Source organism: Trachurus japonicus, chromosome 20, assembly GCF_045865225.1.
Source record: "Trachurus japonicus isolate A0001 chromosome 20, Traja_1.0".
Taxonomy (NCBI): domain Eukaryota; kingdom Metazoa; phylum Chordata; class Actinopteri; order Carangiformes; family Carangidae; genus Trachurus; species Trachurus japonicus.
Window position 1 is genome coordinate 25763709 of NC_140926.1, and position 9554 is coordinate 25773262.

The 9554-nt window shown below is 42.4% G+C and overlaps 1 pseudogene across 1 annotated transcript in view; it reads left to right on the forward strand.

Moving 5' to 3' along the window:
- The window catches only part of LOC146967013 (uncharacterized), a 37595-nt pseudogene extending 30108 nt beyond the window's left edge, over positions 1 to 7487 (forward strand). The window contains exons 8-10 of the transcript XR_015034559.1: positions 549 to 866; positions 4148 to 4471; positions 7423 to 7487. The product of XR_015034559.1 is annotated as an uncharacterized LOC146967013 (transcript). The remainder of the gene's footprint in view (positions 1 to 548; positions 867 to 4147; positions 4472 to 7422) is intronic.
- The last annotated feature ends 2067 nt before the right edge of the window (positions 7488 to 9554 follow it).

Sequence of the window (9554 nt, forward strand, 5' to 3'; positions counted from 1 at the left end):
CAAACAAGCTTAAAATATAGACTTCAATAGACAATAGACTTTTATAGGCTTCAATACAAGACGGACATTACAGACGAGCAGCTGCGCGGACCGGCCAGTAACTTCAAAAAGGCACGGATGACTCTGAAACTTCTCCCAACCCTTAGTCGACATGGGGTTGAGTAGAAAATTAGTGAAATTTGAATTTCGAGTGAACTATCACTTTAACAAATACTTTAGTGACATGGAAAAGTTCTGTAGAGCCTTAGACAAAGGTCAAGACTAAAGGTCTTCAACAGTTTGACTGAGGATTATTCACTGTGACAAATTATAACGTGCCTCCATTTTGTAATGACTTGTCCTCAGTGTTTATTTTGGTGAAAGTAACTAAAAAGTAATCAGTAACTTATTACTCAAATCATAAAATAATATTGTAAAGAAACATATTACTTTCAAATGCAAAAAACTACTGTTATGTAATATATTACATTTTGGAAGGAGCTCAGGTCAGAGATTAAAACCTGCTGCTGCTGTCTGATGACATCATCATGTGGTTTGTTGTCTCTCAGACCAACAGGTGGAGGTGGAGGAGGGGGCGGAGTCTGTCCAGCTGCCCTTCAAGACCACAGCTGACCTGTCTGAAGACGTCAGAGTGGAGTGGATGGATGAAGATGACATGAAGGTCCATGTGTATGAGAGCGGACCTAAAGAACAGGACCAGGTTTACAGAGGACGAACAGAGATGAATGAAGACCTGCTGAGGACTGGAGACCTCAGTCTGACCCTCAAACACCTCACAGGGAGAGACAGAGGATACTACTTCTGCAGAGTCTACAACAAGGACAGAGAATTAATGAGAGGGACAGAAGTGAATCTCAAGGTCAAAGGTCAGAGTTGTTTGTTTCTCTCTGGTTTACAGTACTCTGTATGTCCAGTTACAATACTGCACAACTGCACAACTCTACCCAATGGGTGTTTCTTATGTTTGTAGAATTACAAAGAGCATATGAAGTAGAAATGTAAAACATAGATAATTCAGTATCAGTTACTCCACTAAATACAGTAATGTGTAACTTTACTGTAGTTTTCACATGACTGTACAAGTAGTGTGTAGTGCTGTCTTGAGCATTTTCAGGTAGTGTCACCAAGACATGACTTTTTTGCATTGGAAAACACTTAGAGAATAAATTGTCATAATGAAAACATGACAAAGCCATTTGACTATATTGTTCATAAACAACGGTGTCAGGACTTCTCATTTTGACGACAATGACAGTTTCCTTGACATGAGTACTTGCTTTTGAGGGATGAACAGAAAAATTGTTTCCACCTTCTATAGTCTCGAGAGTACAAACAATCAAAAGGGACCACAGGAGTGTATCCTCAACCATACATACATTTACATGCATTCCCACATTTCATACACCCACATATAAAACCCCACACCTTATCTAGTTTCCCACATATATGCATTCCCCATGATTACATTATTTTCATTTTCTTATTCAGTTCTGTTATGGCATATGGGATAAAGCTTTTGTTGAATTTTATTTTCTTCCAAGCCAGCGTTCTGTACCGTTGGCCAGAGGCAAGGCAAGGCAATTTTATTTGTATAGCCCGTTTTTACAGTTTGTCTCAAAGGGCTTTACATGGCATCGTAACAACATCCTCTGTCCTTAGACCCTCACATCCACTGAGGAAAAACTCCATGGAAAACCCTTTTAACAGGGAAAAATCGGAGGAACCTCAGGGGAGGGAACAGAGGAGGGATCCCTCACCCAGGACGGACAGACGTGCAATAGATGTTGTTACAGACAAGAAAACAGTTTACAGTTTATGTCACAGAATGTGCGAAATATGGAAATGTTAGCAGGAGTTGATGAAGGCAGCCTCTGATGAGGGGGGGGGGGGGGGGGGGGGGGGGCCAGCTCAATGGGGAGGACTGGATGGCAGACTGGTCCATGGGAAGGGAGGGCAGGCCGGTCTAACAGCAGGGGAAAGGGCGGGGGTGGGGGGGTTGCAGGCGGCGGCTGGTGCAGAGAGATGGAGCTCTGGTGGATCTGCGAAAACACAGAGAGAGTGCGAGACACCAAGTACAACAGAAAATGGCAGTTCAAGAATATACTGAGGAGAAGAGAGGAGAGGAGAGGAGAGGGGAGGAGAGGAGAGGAGAGGAGAGGAGAGGAGAGGAGAGGAGAGGAGAGGAGAGGAGAGGAGGGTTGGGGAGAGGAGAGGAGGAGAAAGGAGAGGGCTCTGTGTAACCAGATGTGTCCCCAGCAGTCTAAGCCTATAGCAGCGTAGCTATAAAATGGTTCAGAGCTACCTGAACCAGCCCTAACTAAAAGCCCTGTCATAAAGGAAGGTCTTAAGTCTAGACTTAAATGTAGTTAGAGTGTCTGCCTCTTTGACCCATGGAGAGAGCTGGTTCCACAGTAAAGGAGCCCGGTAACTGAAGGCTCTACCTCCCAGTCTGTTTTTAGAGATACTGGGAGTCACTAAGAGACCTGCGTTCTGGGAGCGGAGTGCTCTGGTAGGACAGTAAGGAATGATTAGTTCTTTCAGATAGGTTGGTTGTTGTCTACCATCTCACAGGACCACAATGGAAACAAGCCTTTTGGCTTTATTGTGTTTTAATCCTTTTGAACACTTGTTTAACGTTGTTCAATAAAGTTTTCAATCAATCAATCAGCTTTATCATTAAGAGCCGTATAAGTCAGCAGAAGGATTTTGAAGTCTATTCTAAATCCTACAGGAAGCCAGTGGAGAGATGTGCTCTCTCTTCCTAACTCCTGTCAAAACCCTCGCTGCGGCATTCTGGACCAGCTGGAGACTCTTTAGAGAGTTTTTCGGACATGCTGACAGGAGAGAGTTGCAGTAGTCTAGCCTAGAAGTGATAAATGCATGCACTAGTTTCTCAGCATCACTCTGGGAGAGGATATTCCTAATCTTAGTGATACTGCGCAGATGGAAGAAGGCGGTCCTAGTCACGTGTTTTATGTGGGAGCTAAAGGAAAGGTCCTGGTCAAAAATGACTCCAAGGTTCCTCGCGGTTGTACTCGGGGTCAGGGTGATGCCATCTAGAGTAGCGATCTGATTAGAGAAAGTGTCCCTGAGATGTTTAGGTCCAAACACAATGACCTCAGTTTTATCTGAATTCAGTAGCAAGAAGTTAGAGGACATCCAGCATCTAATGTCTTTCAGACAGTCTTGCAGATTGATGAGGCGGCTTCTGTCATCTGGCTCCATGGACAAGTAGAGTTGCATATCATCTGCATAACAGTGAAAATTGATTGAGTGCTTCCGGATGATGCCACCTAATGGGAGCATGTAAAGAATGAAGAGGATTGGCCCTAAGACTGAACCCTGCGGTACACCATACGTCACTCTGCTGTACTCTGAGTGGTCGTTATTAACATTAACAAATTGAAACCTGTCAGATAAGTATGACTTAAACCATTTTAGGGCAGGTCCTTTAATCCCAATTTCATGATCCAGTCTCTGCAGCAGGATGCTGTGGTCGATGGTGTCGAATGCAGCACTGAGGTCCAAAAGTACAAGTACAGAGACAAGACCTCTGTCTGAAGCTATAAGAAGATCATTAGAGACTTTGACAAGTGCTGTTTCAGTGCTATGGTGTTCTCTGAGGGAAGGAGTGTGAAGTGTGGGTTGAGTGGGTGACTGGAATCAAGTGCTATGGAGTGTGCTCTGCATACGGTGGCTGTGACATTGAGGTCTGAGAGGTTGGGCGGAGGGTGGGGAGTCCGATAATCTCGGCAGCTTTGTGCGTGATTTGCGTTAGTTTGTTTCTGTTGGGAGCTGACAGCATGTTAAAGAATCAGATAAAGTTATTTCTGACAAGTAAGTTATTATATCATTATATATTTCTACTGTAAAGTGTTTGCTCTGACATGTTGCCACTGCTAAAGTCCAACTGAAGATTTACTGGCCCCTATCATTCCTTCTCTTCTTCTCTGGTGTTAAAGAAACAACCAGTGACAGTCATGTCCAACACCTTCAACTCCTGGTTTGACTTTCTACATGTGTCCACTGTCCCTCTGGTCTGGTTCTGTCCTTCAGGTTCCTCTACAGCTCTGTGATCCTTCAGTGAAGACATTAAAACCTGCTGCTGCTGTCTGATGACATCATCATGTGGTTTGTTGTCTCTCAGACCAACAGGTGGAGGTGGAGGAGGGGGCGGAGTCTGTCCAGCTGCCCTTCAAGACCACAGCTGACCTGTCTGAAGACGTCAGAGTGGAGTGGATGGACAGATACAACATGAAGGTCCATGTGTATGAGAACGGCTCTAAAGAACAGGACCAGGTTTACAGAGGACGAACAGAGATGAATGAAGACCTGCTGAGGACTGGAGACCCCAGTCTGACCCTGAAACATCCCACAGTCAGAGACAGAGGAGAATACACCTGCAGAGTCTACAACAAGGACGGAGACTTACTGAGAGGGACAAAAGTGACTCTAAAGGTCAAAGGTCAGAGTTGGTTGTTTGTATCTGTTTTTTTCTCCTCTGCAGAGAATTCGGTAACACTTTACTTGAAGGTACCGTCATAAGAGTGACATGACACTGTCATAACAGTGTCATGTCACAGTCATAAACGTGTCATAAACATTAAGTCAATGTCATTAAACATTTATGACTGTTGTCATTAAGTGTCATTCGTTTTTGTAATGACAAGTTGACATTATTTTGGTTGTCTTGATTATGACACCTTGACATTAATCAAGGTGACATAACTAGAAGTCGTCTTTGTCATGACAACTTGACATTAAATTTGTTTGGGATGTCCTTATTATGACAACTTGACATTACTCAAAGTGACATTACCAGAAAAGGGCCTTGTCATGGCAACTTGACATTAATGAAATATTTTCTGTTTAGTTGACATAATGATTATTAATCAGATGTGCAAGGTTACAGAACAAATCTAGCACTTGGTCATTGTTGTTTGACAGGATACCCAAAACTGACTGTCATGACACCATTATGACAGTGTAATGAAGAAATTCTGTGACCTCAAGTAAAGTGGTAGCATTTTTATATGTCATTAACATATCATGAAGGATAAACTGACTGTCATGACACAATCATGACAATGTAATGAAGATATTCTGTGACCTCAAGTAAAGTGGTAGCATTTTTATATGTCATTAACATATCATGAAGGATAAACTGACTGTCATGACACAATCATGACAATGTAATGAAGATATTCTGTGACCTCAAGTAAAGTGGTAGCATTTTTATTTGTCATTAACATATCATGAAGGATAAACTGACTGTCATGACACAATTATGACAATGTAATAATTTTTTCACATCACGGTAAAACAGAAATCAAACATTTTTGAAAGCTTGAAATTATAAAAACAATTATACTGACAATAAATAAAAAACAAATATATAATAACAGTGTCTAAAAAACATTAAAAAAAAACATAAATAAATCATTCGATTTCCAGGTGGAATTTTATGTCAAGGCATGCCTTGACCTCAGCTGCAGCGCTGCAGCCGGGACGGTCTGCAGGCCCCGGCTACACTGGTTGTGTTCTGACCCAGGGATGGGTTCACACTCAGGTGTATTCCTGTATGATGGCGACATAAAACAAAATGAATGTGAGTGAATCTTCTTCTACCACAAAATAAATAAAATACATTTAGCAAGTACACTAGTACATGGAGGACGCACTACCACATGCACACCACACACACACTCACTCACACACGCGCACACACACACACACACAGACACGTACAGGGAGAAATCGCGGCAAAATAACTTTCTCTCTCCTGCTCAAAACGGTTCTTAAAACATGCTACTCGACAGAAAACACCACAAACACATCTCCAAACAGTTTTACATTAACATTCTTTCGATAAATTAGCATTAAAACTCATCAAATTTATATTTGATGAGTTTTAATGCAAATTTCTCACTGTACGTGTCTGTGTGTGTGTGTGTGTGTGCGCGTGTGTGAGTGAGTGTGTGTGGTGTGCATGTGGTAGTGCGTCCTCCATGTACTAGTGTACTTGCTAAATGTATTTTATTTATTTTGTGGTAGGAGAAGATTCACTCACATCCATTTTGTTTTATGTCGCCATCATACAGGAATACACCTGAGTGTGAACCCACCCCTGGGTCAGAACACAACCAGTGTAGCCGGGGCCTGCAGACCGTCCCGGCTGCAGCGCTGCAGCTGAAGTCAAGGCATGCCTTGACATAAAATTCCACCTGGAAATTGAATGATTTATTTATGTTGTTTGTTTAATGGTTTTTAGACACTGTTATTATATATTTTTTATTTTATTTATTGTCAGTATAATTGTGTTTATAATTTCAAGCTTTCAAAAATGTTTGATTTCTGTTTTACGTGATGTGAAAAAATTATTACATTGTCATAATTGTGTCATGACAGTCAGTTTATCCTTCATGATATGTTAATGACAAATAAAAATGCTACCACTTTACTTGAGGTCACAGAATATCTTCATTACATTGTCATGATTGTGTCATGACAGTCAGTTTATCCTTCATGATATGTTAATGACATATAAAAATGCTACCACTTTACTTGAGGTCACAGAATATCTTCATTACATTGTATGATTGTGTCATGACAGTCAGTTTATCCTTCATGATATGTTAATGACAAATAAAAATGCTACCACTTTACTTGAGGTCAGAGGATTTCTTCATTACACTGTCATAATGGTGTCATGACAGTCAGTTTTGGGTATCCTGTCCACATCCTGTCAAACAACAATGACCAAGTGCTAGATTTGTTCTGTAACCTTGCACATCTAATTAATAATCATTATGTCAACTAAACAAAAAATATTTCATTAATGTCAAGTTGTCATGACAAGGCCCTTTTCTGGTAATGTCACTTTGAGTAATGTCAAGTTGTCATAATAAGGACATCCCAAACAAATTTAATGTCAAGTTGTCATGACAAAGACGACTTCTAGTTATGTCACCTTGATTAATGTCAAGGTGTCATAATCAAGACAACCAAAATAATGTCAACTTGTCATTACAAAAACGAATGACACTTAATGACAACAGTCATAAATGTTTAATGACATTGACTTAATGTTTATGACACGTTTAATGACTGTCACTCTTATGACGGTACCTTCAAGTAAAGTGTTACCGAGAATTCATGTCCAGTGTTGGGGGTCTTGTTACAAAATTAAATAGATATAGTAATATATAACTTTTAAACAGTAATAGTATAGAAGAACGGGAAGGAAGATATACCTGCAGAGTCTACGACAAGGACGGAGACTTAATGAGAGGAACAGTAGTGACTCTCAAGGTCAAAGGTCAGAGTTGTTTGTCTGGTTGTTTGTTTGTCTCTGGTTGTTTGTCTCTGTCTCACTGTCTTTTGTCTCCTCTACAGGGAGAACTCAGGTCAGAGCTGAAACAGTCGACATGAGGAACAGAAGCAGCTCCACTGATCCAACTCCTCTGGTGGCTGATCAATCAGTCTGATTGGTCTGTTGGAACAATTCATGATTATTGAAAGGATCCGACTTTGGATCAGAGACAAGATGAAAGTGAAGGAGCTGATGGACGATGGATGAAGACAAGAGGACGCTACTGAGTCCTAACTGCTCACAGTCTGTTGACTCAGTATTGATCAGACCTGATAATGTTAAAGGGGAACTATGTCCTGGGGTGCAGCACATAACTGGTACGCAGATACGTACGCATGTGTAACATAGTTAAAAGAAGCTGTGTAAATCCAGCTAAATGTGGGATGAGCGCCCTCTGCTGTCTATCGCGTGTGCCGCTGGAACGGGTATAGAGAAAGGGATTGTGGGAAATCCTCAATGGAAACGAGGATTTGAACGAGAGGTAACGTTTCTCACGGGCTCCTGGGCTAAAACTTTATTTACAGTGGTTTAAGTCATGTAACATCAAGATTATACTGTATTCTGACTTGTTGTACGTTGTTGTTGATTTTTCCATGCTCCCCACGGATTCGCTGTGTTTTTGTTTTGTATTGGCGTTGAGAGAAACAAGTAGCATGGAGCTAACAGTATTAGCGTAACACAATGCTGTTTCTTCTGTAGAGACTGACTGTGCCCACGAGGGGAAGAACACCATTACTTACTTCTGTCCCTTTTTTGTCATACATGCAGAATAAACCGGCTGTTACCCCAACCAGCAGCTTCAATGGTTTATTTACGGAGAAGACACACCAACACAGGGGTTACACATGCGCTACAAAAATGAGGGAATGATGCGTACCAACACGTGTCACCTGCAGCCGCTAATAAATGAAAATAAACTGCACTCTCCGGTCATCTCACCTGCAGCTTAGCCGAGAAGTCAGAGGAGCTCTGCTGTTTCTGTCTGTTCAGCCTGGTGTTTGGCTGCACTTTGTATAAAAAGAGTTAAAGATGCAGTCTAACTGCAATCTGAGCGTCATTCAGCCGATCCAGTGCCCAGTGGATGTGGCGCTGCACAGCTGTAGCAGCTCGCGTGTGTGTTTTATAATGTAAAAAACAAAAAAATCATTGACAATCGTCCTCTCAGTTGCTGATAAAAATGAGTTTTAAGAAGTGATTTAAAAGAGGATACTTAGTTTGCCTGCCTGAGATCTCCAGGCAGAGCATTTCACAACTGAGGGGCCCGGGCAGCAAAGGCCCCGTCCCCTTCAGTGACCAGGTGAGTTTTAGGTCTAAAAGGGCCCTGCTGGAAGACATCAGGCTCATAAGATTTTAGCATGTCACAGATGTAAGCAGGAGCCTTAGGCCTTAAAAACAAGCAGTAAGATCTTAAAATCAATTCTAAAACTCACAGGCTACTGGCGTTATGTAGTCGCTTACCTTACTGGGGAGTCACACTTATGGTGTAAGTACCAAACTCTATCTCCTGGTATTCATCTGAGTAGCTCACTAAAAAAGTTATGTGCAGGAATTACATGCAGACCCAAGCCGGTCCCGGACCTCCATTGGCAAACATCAGCGGGTACGGGGCCTGTTTATGTGATCCGTGGGTAGCGGCTCCGTCCTACAGGGAGCAGCCGGCAGGCCCTGCTGTCTGCTGGGCTGGTCCAAGGGGGCAGTTGTCGGTCTGAGAAGTGAAGCTCACTGCGGGGCTGGTGTCAGAAAGCAGCATTCTCCATAGACCCCCATGTTAAAATCGCCGACTTTACATCCTCAATAAACATGATCGAAGCCTGGTGTCATCATGTTTTTTGGTCTCAATCGATAGTTTCTACCCCCGCACACACTCTGAGGGGGGTGAATTTTTTTTCAACTCTACCGTTTTACTGTTATTAGGTTAAAACTCTGGCCAATTAGGGCGCGGAAACGTTAAGTGACAGGTCCGGAGCGGTCCGGAGACAGGCTGCTTCGAGGCCAGTGGGCGGGTTCTCGGCCGGCCAATCCAACATGGCGCTGTTCAGGCCGCCATATTTGAGTCACAAAAACGACTCCCCAAAACCAATGGGTGACGTCACGGATGCTACGTCCATTCTTTTTACAGTCTATGGGCTGGTCCTGTAGGGAGGAGGAGGAGGAGGAGGAGGAGGTGAAAGTCACTTTTTAA